At 39.9% G+C, this 15,771-nt stretch overlaps 1 long non-coding RNA gene across 2 annotated transcripts; it reads right to left on the bottom strand.

The window, feature by feature from the left end:
• Positions 1-11,450: 11,450 nt before the first annotated feature.
• LOC121232708 lies at positions 11,451-15,288 on the bottom strand. Of its 2 annotated transcripts, none has more exons than XR_005931643.1 (4): positions 15,007-15,288; positions 14,436-14,509; positions 11,657-11,824; positions 11,451-11,526 (listed from the first exon to the last, which is right to left on the bottom strand). It is a non-coding gene; the product is annotated as an uncharacterized LOC121232708 (long non-coding RNA). The 2 variants fall into 2 exon arrangements; XR_005931644.1 differs by having other exon boundaries at positions 11,657-11,855.
• Positions 15,289-15,771: the final 483 nt, after the last annotated feature.

Raw genomic sequence — 15,771 nt, forward strand, 5'->3', positions numbered from 1 at the left:
ATAGAAAGTCAGAACACAGATTGACAAGCAAAGTTCAATCACATTAAGCAAATGAGCATCCATTTTTAGACTGTAAATAAAATCCCTGACTGATGTTTTAGTTCAGCCAGTTGAACCTACCAGTTCTAATTTAAAAATTAGACATTTTAGAAAAGCAATTCTGAAGATCATAGTCAAACTAGATGAGTTTAGCTGCAGACTTCAAAAATTGGACATTAATGAAAGAACCCATAACTGCAGATAAATATTATGTGTAAAGCGGTATAGTTTAACAACTTGAGAATGTCACAGCCCTTTAGTTACCATACAAGCTTCAAAAGGTCCCACATCTTTAAAAGCAGTAGCAAAAAAATGCCTAGCAGGCCCTAACAAAACAGTTTCATGGACCCTTTTTCTTAAAGACTACCAGCACTTAGTAGACCACAGCTTGAGGAACAAAAAATTTCTAAATGCAATGTCAGTTTCTATCTAAAAGATAGTGAGAACCTGCATAGATCTGTGAATTCTGTCTGTATGGCATAGACCTGGATATATAGCACCATATAGAAATTATGTTTTCAACACTGCCTCCTGACCACTGATAATTCGTATGCTTAAGCTTTAGTTCAGGATTTGTAAACATGAAATTTGATTCTGTACCCACAAAACCAAGTCCCACACTAGCGTATGGGTATAGGATGGAGCCAGAAAAGCTAAGGGATTGATCAGATGTTGACACGTATATGCCTTAATCAAATTAGTTCCTGGAAGTTTTTGTGATGGCACACAAGCTTTCATGACCTATATTTGTTTAACAATAGAATTTCCTAATTGAGAATTAAGTTTGGTTTTATTACCCAGTTCAGGGAGCTGGTGTATGCAGAAGGAATTCTAGAGAGGTTCTTGACTGAATCAGTATTTTCTTTGGGGCTCCTGTCTGCCCAGGTGCTTAGTTTTGCTTCACTGTCAGTGGGATAGGCTTTCCTGAATTCTGTATTTCTGAACTGTGTCAACCAAAGTGGGTTCAAATGAGTTTGCTGTATCTGGAGACATGCCACACTCAGCAGGACAGTGGGATCATGCAAAAGCAGGATTCAACAGGGCTATGAGGTCCACTAGGAAACAAAACCTACAAGCCTGGAAAACCCTCCAAGAAGTTGCCTGAGGGACTGTCTACATTCTTGCATGCTATTACTCTCTTGCTCCTCAGCCAATATCATAACTGACATACACGGAGTATTATTGACTCTAGGGCACACAAGGGTTAGGAACTGATCCTAAATCTATATTTCTTAGAAAACTCCTGGTATTTGCAGTTCAAAAAAAATTGTTACAATCTGCATAGGGCTGAGAAGAGAGACATGACTATAGACCTGGAATATCTACATGACAAGTGAGATTCCAGGAGCTCAGACTATTTAACTTTTCAAAAAAAGATTAAGAAGTGCCTCACTGATGGCCTGTACATACCCAGACTACAGAGCCTTCTTTCCAGAAGAAAAGATTTAACAATCTACAAGGCAGGAATTTGATGCTAGACAAACTCACAAATAAGAAACTCAGAACTTTCAAACAGTGGAGCAGCTTACTGAGATTTGCAGTGGATTGTCTATGGCAGGATTTTTACAAATGTGCTGGTTTGGGCTGGGATAGAGTTAATTTTCTTCGTAGTAGCTGGTATGGGGCTATGTTTTGGATTTGTGTTGGAAACAGTGTTGATAACACAGGGATGTTTTCGTTACTGCTGAGCAGTGCTCACACAGAGTCCAGGCCTTTTCTGCTTCTCACCCCACCCCACCAGCGAGCAGGCTGGGGGTGCACAGGAGGTAGTGGGGGGACACAGCCAGGACAGCTGACCCCAACTGACCAAAGGGATATTCCACACCATATGGCATCATGCTGGGGGAAGAAGAAGGAAGGGGGGGACATTCGGAGTGATGACCTTTGTCTTCCCAAGTCACTGTTACGCGTGATGGAACCCTGCTTTCCAGGAGATAGCTGAACAGCTGCCTGCTGATGGGAAGAGGTGAATGAATTCCTTGTTTTGCTTTGCTTGTGCATCGGGATTTTGCTTTAGCTATTAAACAGTCTCCATCTCAACCCACGAGTTTTCTCACTTTTACCTTTCTGATTCTCTCCCCCATCCCACCGCAGGGGGAGTGAGCGAGCAGCTGTGTGGGGATTAGTTGCCGACTGGGTTTAAACCATGACAACAAAATAAACATGAACTTTTCAACAAAAAAAACTATGCATAGGTCTAATATGAATAAATTCAGGCCAGCCTTGTGTTATAATGTGGAACATTGGACTAGAAGGCTCTTTCAGATTATAATGAAATATAATAATTGACATACAATTTTCAGGACAAAAAGAGTTTGCAAAAGTCTAAGAAATATATTACAAGTAGCCAATGGTATCTCTGAATTAGGTAGTTAGACTTCAAAGGTAGCAATTAAAAAGTAGAAACTGAAAGATGCATGTCTTTTAAAAGTCTTTGCATCTTCAGTAGCCCTATCTCTCCAAGAAGGTAGACCCCATCTGACATGTAAATAATAAGATAAAACTGCTTCTGAAGGCAAGAGCAGTTGACCTGGGGTAGGATTTGTACCTGGATTTGGAAATTTAATCAGACTGCAAAGTCAGATTGGGATAAAAAGGTTCAGAGCAGCGGTGAGAGAGATCTCTGGACACAAAATTTCGAGATACAGTCTGAAATGGAAGATAAGCTGCCAGTCTGGTCAGAAAGAGGAGACTGATTTCAAAACAAGTAAGTGCTGTGCCTTATTTGCTTTCTCTGGCACCTTAAAGGGAGAAAGATTTAGCTAGGTTAGCTCATAGGACTTGTAAATCTAAATGGTTAGGAAACTGGCTCTTTCAGGTTAGTTTCACACTAACATTTTTGTAATACATCCAATTCAAAACAAGTTATACTTACTGCTGTCTATTTATACCAGGTTTGAAGGCTGGAAAGATGTAAAAAAAGGGTACCGCCAGATGCAGCTTGTGATAAAAGCAGATTTCCAAGACTTCCTTCTCCAGTCTACTCCAGTGTCCTTCCAAGCTCCTTCTCCAGTCTACTCCCTCTTTGCACAAGTGCTGGGTTTGTTGGCATCTAGGAGGCACTCAAGATATTTCAGGAGCAAGATCAGAGCACAGACTATGGTGCCAGACCTTGGTAGTGATGCAGTCCATTAGGCAATGGGTAGTTTACTTATAAAAGAGAACCCCATGGGCCCCACGCAGCCCAGACTCAGCTGAGTATAAAAAATGCCATAAAAAAGCCACCATAGCCTTCCTTGTAGTTGTCTTCCTCCCTGCATCCCCTCCTCCACCATTTAGCCTTATTTGATGCATTCGGACAGAGGTATCTTCTCCGAATACCTCTTGGAGAAGTTGCATTTCGCAGTATATTGCCATGAGGTTGCAAAATAGGTGCAGCATGGAAGAAGCGGGAGTCATAAACACGGATCACACTGCACACTCTATGTTATGAAGTGGTAAGCTGGATGCACTGAAATAATATAGCAGAGCCACACAGAGGGTTTTTAATCCCTTAATATGTAATTTTTACATTATATCACTAGGAAAATAAGATTTAAAAAGAACACACAGCTTGAAAAACACAGTTGTGGCTGTGAGAATAAAGAGGGTCAGTCTGTTCAGCTTATCGAAGGGAAGACAGAAAGGCTGTTTGATCTGTCATGCATGCCATATTTCAGCTCTGAATTGTTAAAAAACAAACCAAGTTCAAGGGTAGAAATGAGCACTTAAAATCGCAGAATTCCAGTTCTGCATACTTAACCTTGACATGTCCAGGATCCTGTGCATGTTTTACAAACTCATCTCACTTAGGTAACACAACTGAGTAGATACCAGATTCCTCACTGATGTGGCACTAAAAATACCCTGTACAATTTTCAGAATACCTGGTTTAGGAAAACTTATACTTCTGAAAAGACAAGGGAGGACACCCAAGCCAGCTTAACTCAGCCTTTGTGAAACAGCCAACGGAAAGTGTCTGCAGGTCCTCTGGTGGTTTCCATACCTTATGGTCTGTGAAACTGACCTGAATGCCGGGGAGACTAGCCCCAGCCAGTTGGTAAAAATGTGACTATGGTATGAAGTGGTCTGGACAGGCAATTTCTTTCAAGGGAGGTAAGAGGCCTTTCTACTTCACCTGTGAGTCTGTGGTCAAAGGAGATAGGTGCTTACATACCTCAAGAGATCCATCTGTGTTTAAATAGAGAACTGTAAGCTGCCTAAATGATGGAGTGAGCTGTTGGCTTGTGCAAAGGTTTATCACATGTTAGGAAGGAGCTGAAGATGGTCTGTGGACTTGATTATGAATAAGTGACAAGTATAATGTTAGGCAGCATGGTATTTCTAAGAGTGAAGAATGAAGGGAACTCCGATTGAGTAGAGTTCACAGCAAGGATATATATATTATGGATGTCTTGAGGTTTCTTATTAGAACTAAGAAAATGTTTCTGGAGTTGTATCAGAGCTATAGGTTGATTTCTTCCTGACTGTGACCCTCTCAGATTTTGGTAGACTCTGCTATTCTAAGGAAAACCTGTGTGCACAGAAGAGGAGGTAGTAGCATATGTCCCGAGGTCCCTGGTCAGTTACTCCACACCAGGAATGCTAGTGCTAACTTCCATGTCCGGGGTGCACGCTGAACGTCAGTGCATTCCAGGCAAGCCTATGGGTTTCACAGTACTCCAAAAAGCTCAAGGAGAAGGACTCTCATCCTTAATAGATGGCATTTCTTTATAACACAGTTCCAGCAATCCAGCCTGAGGTACAGGGAAAGATCAACTCATAGTTATCTGAAGCCAAAGTTTAACACAACACAGCACTTAGTCTGTTTTCTCTGCTTCTTGAGAGCTTCCTTAGTCCAGTTTATAGCCTCCATCTGTCTGTATCATCCACCATTTGAGTCCTGCAGTTGTTTTCATGCCCAAAACCTGATTACAACACCTCTCTTCACAGATGGTTGTTTTGCTGGTGACTTGGTTGGCTCACTTATGGGATAGACTTCCATATTTTTTTTTCAAATTTACTTTTCATCATGTATTTTCATTCCTTTGAATAAAATTGCATAGAAAATTCTGCACCGTACAACTATACTGATACAGCTAATTAGTTTAAAACAACCATATGAAATAGCTATTTCTTGGCATCCAACAGCTGCAGTACCATACCAGTAAAATGAACCAGCCCTTGCAGAACCATTTAGAGATTATTTTTTATTGACAAAATCAGCATGAAGGTATATCAAAGCTTTGCTCCCCTCATTAGTGAAAACTATCAGGAAAACCCAGCTTAGCTGGCATTGGGAGTGGCGGTCTCCAATGCAAGCAAGATGTTTGTCACGAATAAAGAGCATAGCAGGAAAAGGATGACAGTTGTTGAGAGCAGAGTTCCAGTACATACCCATTGCTTTTCCACACTGTGGTTATATAGATGTTTCTGACCAGTTCCGCTTGGGCCAATGAGGAGGTTTAGGACTTTCTGAGGAAAAGCTGTAACTGAAGCTGACCAACAACATGGCTATGTTACAGTCTGCAGCATTGCATTCAAATGTCCAGCTAATTTCAACTTAGCAAGATCTGACCTTGAAAGCAGTGTAATGATGATGGTCCAAATAGGCTAATATATTCTGTTTGCAGGCAGATTTTGCAGCATGTGTGATGTTCCTTGCTGTTAAGGTAAAGTTCTGAACTGCACCTGCCTGAACTCCTTAAAATTCCCCAGGTATTTCCACTCACGTTGTATATCTCAGTGTGCATCACCTTAAGTCTAGGAGCAATAGCAAGCTAGGACCCTTTGGAGAATGCCAAACATATATGTAAAACATTTTTTTCAATTACATATTTTCCCAGAAAAACTTGGTTAAACATTTGTAAATCCTCTGACCTGTGGGGGTGGGAGAAACAAAACGATTACACAAATGAAAACTGAACATTTTTAGGCTTGGAACTTTTGCTAGGTTTAGGAAGTTGTTTGTTTGTCCCTGTTCAATAGCATAATGGTGAAGGGAGCAAAATCAGTTTAGGATAAAAAATAGAGGACGGAACCATTTCTACAACTTTGGTTTTGAGTTTCAAAAATATCTTTTCCCACCTTATTTTTATTTTCTTCCAAAGAATTTTCAGATTCAAAAATTCCCCAAATATATTGTCTCCTTAGACTTAATTTCATTTGTTTCCTAAAAGCTATTTTTGTGGAAGAAGGAATATTATTACAGAACATATGACACTTTAATGGCAAAGTCCCACGTGTAGCAGTTTTCTACTAATCTGTACTCTCATGATTTTTCTAAATCTAAAGAGAGAAAAGGTGTTTGGAAAACACTTTGTTTGCTGCAAACTTGTCACCAGTTTTGGCCATCACTTACATCTACACCGAGTTTGCTGCAACATCTTGTAGATGAGCTGCATTGCATAAAACAATACTAAATGATAACTGCATTGACACAGTTGATTAGAGTTTGAAACTGATATAATCTCACAGTAGCATGCATAGCACTCTACAATTTTTGTATAACCACAGAAGTGACCAAAATATTCAGGATAGAGGAGGTGTAAATTATTCTAGAAAAAAGATTCAAGTACTTGCTGTTACTCTGTCTTCCTAGTATTAGATACTGCAATGTAGCAAGAACACCCCGCTATTCAACATGTCAAATATATTTTGTCTCTTCTTGTAAAAAGATACTTTCACATGTGCTAAGAGTTGCCAAACATGCACCTTAAAAATGGATTTACTTAGATTTTAACAAAAAACAGTTTGAAAAATTAATAACTTTTGTGAAAAAGAGTTGATGTTTGGGGATTAGCCCAAGTATAAAATAGTGAGAAGTAGTCTGCTGGAGCCATTAACACTGATGGGTTTGGGTTTTCTTCTGTGACTCTGTCTGTACATTTAACTTTATATAATTGACCACTCTGTATCTGCAAGAGGCATTTGAAAAACAACGCACATTGGCGTCAGACCTTGTTGATCTGCCTTGTTTGCTCATGAATCAACAAAGCCCAGCAGGTGGCAATATAAGCACTTCTCGTAATTTGAAATCATTAAACTCCTGTCGTCCAATAGCATTATTATGATTTAGTCATTTATAGCTCTAACTTGCATGGAAAATAAGCCTCAATACTGAAGGTGATTTTATTCACTAAAATAATGCAAATTCCATGTGTGAGAGTCTGGCATTCTTTCCATCTTTGGATCCTTCTTGTGTCTTTGGGATTTACCAAGTACTATTACATTCATCTCAGGTTGAACAGCATGTCTTGCAGTTGCTGAGAGCAGATTACATCTAGAAACATACCTCAGACATTTTCTTTATTTCTGTAAGTTGACAGAGTGAGCTCTGATCAGAGATTTCTCCTGAAATGCTGTTCTAAGCGGGTTTTACATGAGTCACATGAAGTAAATAGTCTCATCTGGTTAAGGTTTCAAAAGGTTTGCTCTATCTGCGATTAATCAACTTCCTTCAAAAGCTCAGGATGACTTCAAGGTCAAGTCTCCTAATAGTTAACTGGTTGCCAGTTACTTTTGTACATGAATGTATACTGTTTAGAGATGAGTGAAAATACTTGAGATCAGAGTAGAATGTTTTACTTCTAAACAGACTCAAACAAAGAGCTCATGGAAAAAGGCATGTGTAGGTTACAAAGGATATACTTAAAGAAGGTGTTTCTAGCTATAAGCTGCTTTCATAAAGTGACCTGAATATCTGTATATGCTTAGAGAAATATATCAAGAAAGTGAGCCTAGTGGACATCAAGTTTTCTTCCGGGCTTCTGGGTATGAAGTAACTGGAGAGTCCCCAAGGGTGAAATTAAGAACCAAAAGTGCTGGAGAGCCTCTGGGAACTCTGCAAGGACTGCAAAGAGATCTGACAGACTCTAATAACTGTAATACTTTGCACTCCCATTGCACCTTCCATTCAGAGCTCTGCAAGTACTTTAAAACCAGCCATTAGTTAAGGCTTACAGCCTTTGCCAGGCAAGGCTCATTAATGCCATTTTAAAGTTGGGGAACAGATTGCCAGAGTGCAATGTTACAAATCAGTCCTGTTTTCTTCTGACCTCCAAGAAATGGACCCTGACTAAGCTGTTTGCTAGGAACTTGAGGTTTGCCAGAAGCCTGATCTTCTGAACTATACCAGGCAATCTAGAAATTAATTTTTTTTTTTAATATTGCAAGACCAATTCTAGAATAAGTCAGATGCAGATAAACCAATCTGTCTAGGTAAAATCATTGCATTTTCTGTAATGTTGAGGAGAAACAGGTCTCTGCAAATGAGGTCCCAAACAGGGATTATGGAGAATAGAACTGGTTGTTTCTGCTCACAGTGGTACAGTTGCTTGAGAAATGTGTGGAGCAACCTGTTCAATGACAGGTCCTTTATTCCTGTTATACTCACATAATACCTACTATTCACACTTATGTCATGTATCTGGAGTGAAAGATGCCTTCACCGCAGACAAACCATGTGTGAATGAGAGACTAGTTCACTCCAAGCACTCCTCTTGACTCCTGGATGCCCTTACATCTCAAGAAGGAATCCTTCAATAATTTCTCAACCCACCCATGTGCCAGGGAAGCCAGGAGCTCTCCTTATGCTATATGAGAACAATTCAGAGGATGCTATAAATACCTACATCTGACACGCTGCACAGCAATTTTCTTAACATTTTGCCCTTAGCTTTCTCTTTTGCTTCTAATTATGGGAAATTTTTTTTTTCCTATTTTGCTCTTTCCTTTTCAAAAAAAAAAAAAAAGAAAGAAAGAAAAAAAGAAAACCCAACCAAACCCAAAACAACAATAAAACCCAACCAAAACCCAAACACTGCTGTCTCAGGCCCAGGCCCAGTCCTAGTCGCACATGAAGTCCAGAGGAGATCATTGTCTGCCTTCTGGCCAGGCTATGCCAGGAGAGGGCTCAAGGTTTTAGAGTTAACAGGTCTTCCCAGAGGCAGCATCAGGAACCTGAGCAGGTTGCTTCAGCTGACTACGACAAGAGCTGAGGCCCTGTCAGTGAAAGAGATGAAGACCATTGTTTTTCTAAGTAAGTCAAACTGTCTGACAGCCCCTCATGTGAAGAGACCACAGTCTGACAAGCCAAAGCCTCCTGCCAGCACAACGTCACCGTGCTACTCATGGTCTGTGACTCTCTGGCCTTGAGATGCGTGGAAGAAAAGCACCAGAACTCTGGCCCACCATCACCATCTGGGTTTGATGAAAACAACTCAGAGGCAAGGCCACCCAGTAAGAGCTGGGCATGGACACCTCCCTTTCCCCAGCTATCTAATGTTACGTGGACTCTCGGCCACCAGGAAGGAGCCCCACCACATTGGTGAGGATGCAGCTTGGCTAACACGTGTTTCAACCTGGGGAAAGAGGAGGTGGGAGGTGGGTGAGAGAAGAAACACATTTGGGGTGTGCTGGGTGGAGTATGGGAACTGTCAGCAGCTTCCAACGCTTTCCCACATCACTCCTCCCTGCTGTGTACCACCCACAGCCTGCACGGAGGAGCTTGCTGGCTTAGTGGCAGCTTCCCATGCCCAGAACTGCCACTACTGCATTGCTGCTTGCCTCCCCCGAGCCCCGAGTGATGCACACAGTGACAGCGACGATTTCCATTGTACGCAGGTCTCCCTGACAGCCCTTACAGGCGTCCACAGCCTGCCGCAGACCTGGCACTGATCCCACACACAGGAGACTGCACAGTGAGCAGTCGCAAGGGATAGGATGAATGTCTCTAAGAGAGATCCGGCTTCCTGAGTTTTGAAATATATCGCAGGATCACAAAGTCCACCATTTACTCTTCTAAGAAGGGGAAATCCAAGTCATGCTCATCAGAGTAGTGTCATAGGGCTCAAATTTCTCATGCCCAACCTACATTTGTTTAAAAACCTGGGTGTCTATTGAAAAAAAAAGGCATATTAGTAATGCAGGCAAGGACATGAGCCTTTTGGGTTCTACCACGTATTGATTTTATCTTCTCACTACATTCTTTGAGCCCTTTCTGTTTCATCTCTTCTTTCCTCCCTTCTATTTTCATTTATTATCTATCTATCTGACCATGTCTATGTTAGCTTGCTTTAAGTTTCAGCAGACATACTTTAAACGTTGCCAAATCTTGATGGGGAGAGTTTCACTGTATATGCTCTACCACAGACTTAGAATTTTTGTGGATCAGAAACTTGGTGGAATATCATATTTGCAAAAGGAAAAAAAAAAAAAAAAAAGAAAGAGAGAGACCAAAGCCTGAACCTTGGTCTTGTTTACATCAGAGAATACAGTGAAATTATTTTTGATTTCTGTGTGTGTAACTGAGACCAGGCTTTGGCTGTAGCCATGTATTCTGTCAAAGGCAGGAGACCACAGTCACCTTTAGGATAATGGTCAATTATAACCATCAGGCTGCCTTTCCTGTGCAGGTGGTGCAATGTCATATCATGTGTTTATTCTCCCCAAGTACCTAACTTACTAGATCTGCTATGAGCTGTTCTGTAATGAGGAAGAAACTAATGGTCAAAATCAGTGATAAGCCACAGAGTTCAAGTCCAGTCTGGACCGTTGTAAGAGCTGGGGCTGGGAAGGAAGGTTTGGTTATAAGGTTTCAGCTCATCTAATTAATGTGGAGCAGAAATGGATTGGGGGAAGATGTCTGGCACCTGCAAATGTCTGCAGGTGTTCAGCACCAATTTAGGTTCGGCCCAGTGTGAGTATTCACAAGTGTAAAAAGAAATTGGACTATTCCCCACACATGCATGCAGGATTACAGAGAGCAGCAGGAATAGCATTTACAGTATCCTCCTGACCCTGAATTCACCTCATCCTTTTTCAGTACATAAACTACTGTAAATATCGGATGTGACATACTGCAGTTTGATGCAAGCCAGTACAAAATTGCACATGGTTCATTTAAAGAAATACCTCCTCTTTTAGCAACTGGATAGAATCAAAGATGATCACATTTCCACTGCTTCCTGTATGCACCTGACATTTGCTTCTACAAGTTCTCAGTTCCTACTAGAAACACAGTACGTCTTGTGCACTAATGCCAAGGAGAAGAAAATGTTTGCATTGTACTGAAGCATAAAGATGGTTTATTTTTATCCTGGCAATGCAATTGATCTCTTAATACCTGCAGCAAACCCTAAGCTGAGCATTATTTTAGGGGGTGGTGAGAGATACATTTAAAGTTAAAAGGCAGCCTTCCCAATCTCTCTCCCATTTCCTTACTGAAGACAGGAATGGAGGATGTCATTCCTGTGATGTGTTAGAAGACAGGGAGGGCCAGTACAGGTCCCCACAGACTCTGCTTGCAGGAATATAGACACAAACTTCTAAAAAATCTGAGCATGTACAGTGAGAACCCCTGAACCTGGCTTTGGAGAAGAAGAACATGCTGGATACTGGATTAGTGTCTAGCTAGAAGAAGCAACTGTTAGATACTGGATTAGTGGTAATTCCCAACAGTCCTCCTTTCTCTACAGTGTCTCAGGATGCCAGGAAGAGCAGCTGCAGCTGTAGGAGACAGGTGTGCGTTAACCAACTTCACTTCTGAAAGCTGTCACCAGTTTTCAGTGGGGAGAATGGCTGGCCTCTGTTTCCATGCCAGAGTCTTCTCTAGGGAGATTACATTTTTCTTACTCACCAGGTGTCCAAATAACTAATACCCACCTCAATCTGCTGTGTCAACCTTGTCCTGATGCTAAAGCCAGTATGTCAGTTTCAGCCGGGTTTTTTTTCTCATCACACACATCAGCCAGGCTCTGTCTCCAACAGTCAGATGCTCTCCACGTGCTCTTGTGATGACCTAGCACTGGAACAGAGCCTTCAGGTCGGGTTTCTAACTTGGAGACAAAAGAAAGGGCTATAAAATTTGAAAGTAATTCTGAAAAAGAACTAATAAATATTTTAAAATGAAATGTATCCTCTTCCTCAACAAGAATGTTGACTATACGTGACCTAACCAGTAAAAAATACATTTGAGAACAAAACCTATCCTCTAATGTGGAGATGAATACTTCTAACTCCATCATTAGGGTTCCTGAAGAAAGAACATGTCCATAAATATAATGGGCAATGTTAGGGTTTTACAAGTGATAACCAGTTAAATATTTTGCAAAGGATCAACTGAGGAGACCAGAAATTGAGAATACTGAATTACCAGTTAGCTTTTGCCAAATGCTTGCCTTTTATCTTTGTCCATATCACAGGCTTTGAATTCCAGTCTCTGTATCTGTGAAATGTTCTAGGAATAATAGTACTTAACAAAGTGCAGGTACTATGCAGCATTGATGTATTTAATATCTGCAGGTTATATGGAAATCTTTACGTGAAATACTTTTGAATACACAAAAGTATTATTTCCTGTTCTCTAACTCATGCCTAAGAAACATTTTTTTCTTTACAGTCATAGAAATTTTCCCCTAAAGTGTATATTTTTATTATTCAATCATTACTAAACACCAGTAAATATCTAAAGGGAAAATCACCCAACTTCCAGACTTAATAAATACACCCCTATAAATAAGCTAATCCACAACAGTAGTGTATACCTCTGTGTCTTTGTGTAGGTGTGTCTATTAGGCAAAGAAGAGGAGGAACCAAAGATTACTTCAGAAATTAACTGCGGAGATGAAATATGTATGGTAGGATTTTGTTTCAGCATCTCCAAGGTTGTTTATTGTATAGTTAATTTACTACATTTTCACAAAGTATGAAGTGTGCTCACAATTATGGGTGCAACACAAATGTGTCATTCTTTAAGAGTTGATATATAGTACCAGGAAACACCACAAGAATGGATTTTATCAACAACAAGGACTGGGCGAACCTGGCAAGTTGCAAGGTATCAGTACCCAAAGGTTATCATTCCCTAGTGGATTAATTTTTACAATACCAACTCCATTTTATTTTTGCTCTGTTGGAACATGAGCTATATGCTGTTGCTGGGAAGGGATACCATAGTTTGAAAACAAGGACAAAAGCTCCATGGCAAGCAAAAGACTGTTTGCTAAGACTCAGTTTTGGTTGTTTGGAGCACTCCAGAAGGGTCTGATCTCAGCTCTGTCACTAGTGTGCCATGTAACTTTACAGAAATGTAGTGCTTCAGTTTCCAAGTCAGATACTACTACTTAGCCTTCCCAGTGATGTTATTCCACTGTCTCAGGCATGATGTTAATGAGGGGAATTGCAGAAGTTCAGTTTACAGTGCTGCTGTTGTTAGTCACGAAGCATAACAAATTAAAGTCCAACCTCTTTCTAGTGCCACTGAAATGACCTTTTCCATTCTTTAGGGCCTTGAATTTTATCTTTGTATCTGTTGTGCCTTTGTGTAAATCAGTCTTTGTAGCCAAAAAAATGTAAAGCTAAAATCCTCACCCTAGAAGCCAATAAAAACATTGTCATTGATTTTGTTGGAGCCAAAAGATTCTGGGACATTTACCTGACATATAATTAAGTTGTACTGTATTAGTTGATTATTCTGTGAACATTAAAATAATCTGTGTTTCTAGCAGAGAAGTAGCCATCATTTTCTTCTGTGGCATGGAGTTGCAAAATAGTCTTAGCTCATTACACAAAAAGGTTATGATCTGTTAGCAATAAAAGCTTAAGTGAAGCAACTCTCTAGACCTCCAAAACAATACCCATAATTTGGGTATTTCTGAAGGCTCAAATTCTTTTTTCTGTAGGTCCAGATTTCTTGCCATATCATTTCAACCAGTCTTTTAAAAATTGCTGTAATTATCTTACCTCTAAAAGACAATTTATTTAGCTTGATGGATGGCTTGATGTAAAATTTTTTGCCTAAGTGAATACTTTGTTCCTGTAAGCCACAAATTCAAATCCTAACAGCATCAATTCACCGACTCTTTTCAAATCAAATCAGAATTTCATGCCCTTTTATTTGTTAGAAGATGATGAGTTATATTAATTATTCTCTGGCATTTTATGCAAGAGATTTTTCAGTACTTTTGATCAATTTTTCTTTCTTCTCTTTATTGCCTAACATATTTCATGTGCATTAGTTTTCTCTCCTTCATGGCAGAGGAAAAAAACAACTAACTGGTGATGCTGCACAGCTATAATCCCTAAAGTGTTTTGTAATAAAACACAAACAAAAGAGTCACTGCTATGTGAAATAAATGTAAAATACTGGTCTGTATTAAAATGGTTTTGTGGCACAATAAGAAGCTTCAAAAAGAACATTTTTAAAAGGCAAAACAAGAAAAGGGGTGGTAAAAGATTATCTCAGCATTCTCTCAATGCACTAGTGTCCTGTATGACTCATGCCAGCCTGTAAAATACAGTTCTGATTTCATCCTTTTTATTAGGCTTTTTTATAATCCTAATTTACCAGTGCATATAGGAATTGTATTCCTTAAAGCCTTGGAAAAGAATAAGAGTTGTTTTCCTTTTATGCTTACACAGTGTTTATGCTGTCTTGGAATGTTTATCCAAAGCATACTTGTTTCCAAAGTATAATGGCACTTGGTCCTTCCTTCAGTGAAGTGGGCAAACCAAACAGCATCATTTTTCAAGGAAGCAGCATCAACAAAAGTAAAAATATAAACATTCTGTGGGAAGTACCTGATTTCACTGTTCGGTCATTCTGACTAAATATTCCTTTCTTCTGATTTGAATTTATGCCCACTAAGACCTCAGTTCTGCAGTGCTCTGTGTTCAGACACCAACCCACAAGCAAATGTTAGCACAGCAGAAGTCATGGCATCCTTTTTCTCTGTATGCAGTATTGTGCACCTACATTAGTCTGTCATATTTGAAACAGCCCATTTACAGTATATGAATAAGAAGTTTTGTAACTGTGAATAATGTCTGTATTTTGCAAACTTTCAACAACAATTATATGGAAAATAATTCACAATAAGAAATTACTTTTTTGTTGTCATTGATTTGGAAACAATTTCCAAGATTGCTAGATGAGAATTTATATTATTGCCATGACCCTCATTTTAGCTATAAGGCATATGCAGTTACCTTTACTCCAGCTAGTGTCTTCTCCTTGAGTGCCAATGGCATTTTGTATGAACAGAATCAGACTTACTGTATAAGACAGCAGGACAGGACAGTAAAACCTGTCTTGCAGCTCCTTTCTGCCAAAGTACTGATACAAAATGGCTCTAAAGCTGCTGTAGCTTATGACAGAAGCCCAGCCTCTGGTAGTTCAGAACGATAGTCAAGGCTTGATATCATCATAGCCTGAATAGACCTAAAATAGATGAACCAAAAAAAGACAAATATATTTCGAGTTTTCTTGCAAGCCCCGCCCCCCCCCCCCCCCCCCCATCATACTCGGTATTTAATATTTCAGGGTGTGTTTTGTGGTTAAAAAACCACAAACCAAACTGAAACCCACACTTGTCAGAAACAATGGATTTCCATTTTGGAGCACTTTTTAAAAAATAATAAACAGGAAAAGATATGACAGACTGGGCTGGCTGACAGCATCCTTTTTTAATGGTAGCTCAATGCTGGAAAAGGGTTTGTGAACAATCTTATTTTGATGTCTTCCACTTCGCATAAAGCACAAAATAGTTGTTGGAAGACAAAAGTTCTTCCCCCAAGAGAATGTCAAAGGCATCCATCAACACAAACAGCATCTGTGTTCTCCTTCACAAAGGAAACATTTCATCAATGTGAATGGTCTCTCTTAGGAGGAGATGAACTTTCTCATTTGGCTAATCCTTTCTGAGCTGAACCTGAACTCAAATCTATTTGCTGCCTGAATACTGTCAAGCTGAA

This window comes from Aquila chrysaetos, chromosome Z (genome assembly GCF_900496995.4).
Source record: "Aquila chrysaetos chrysaetos chromosome Z, bAquChr1.4, whole genome shotgun sequence".
Lineage (NCBI taxonomy): Eukaryota > Metazoa > Chordata > Aves > Accipitriformes > Accipitridae > Aquila > Aquila chrysaetos.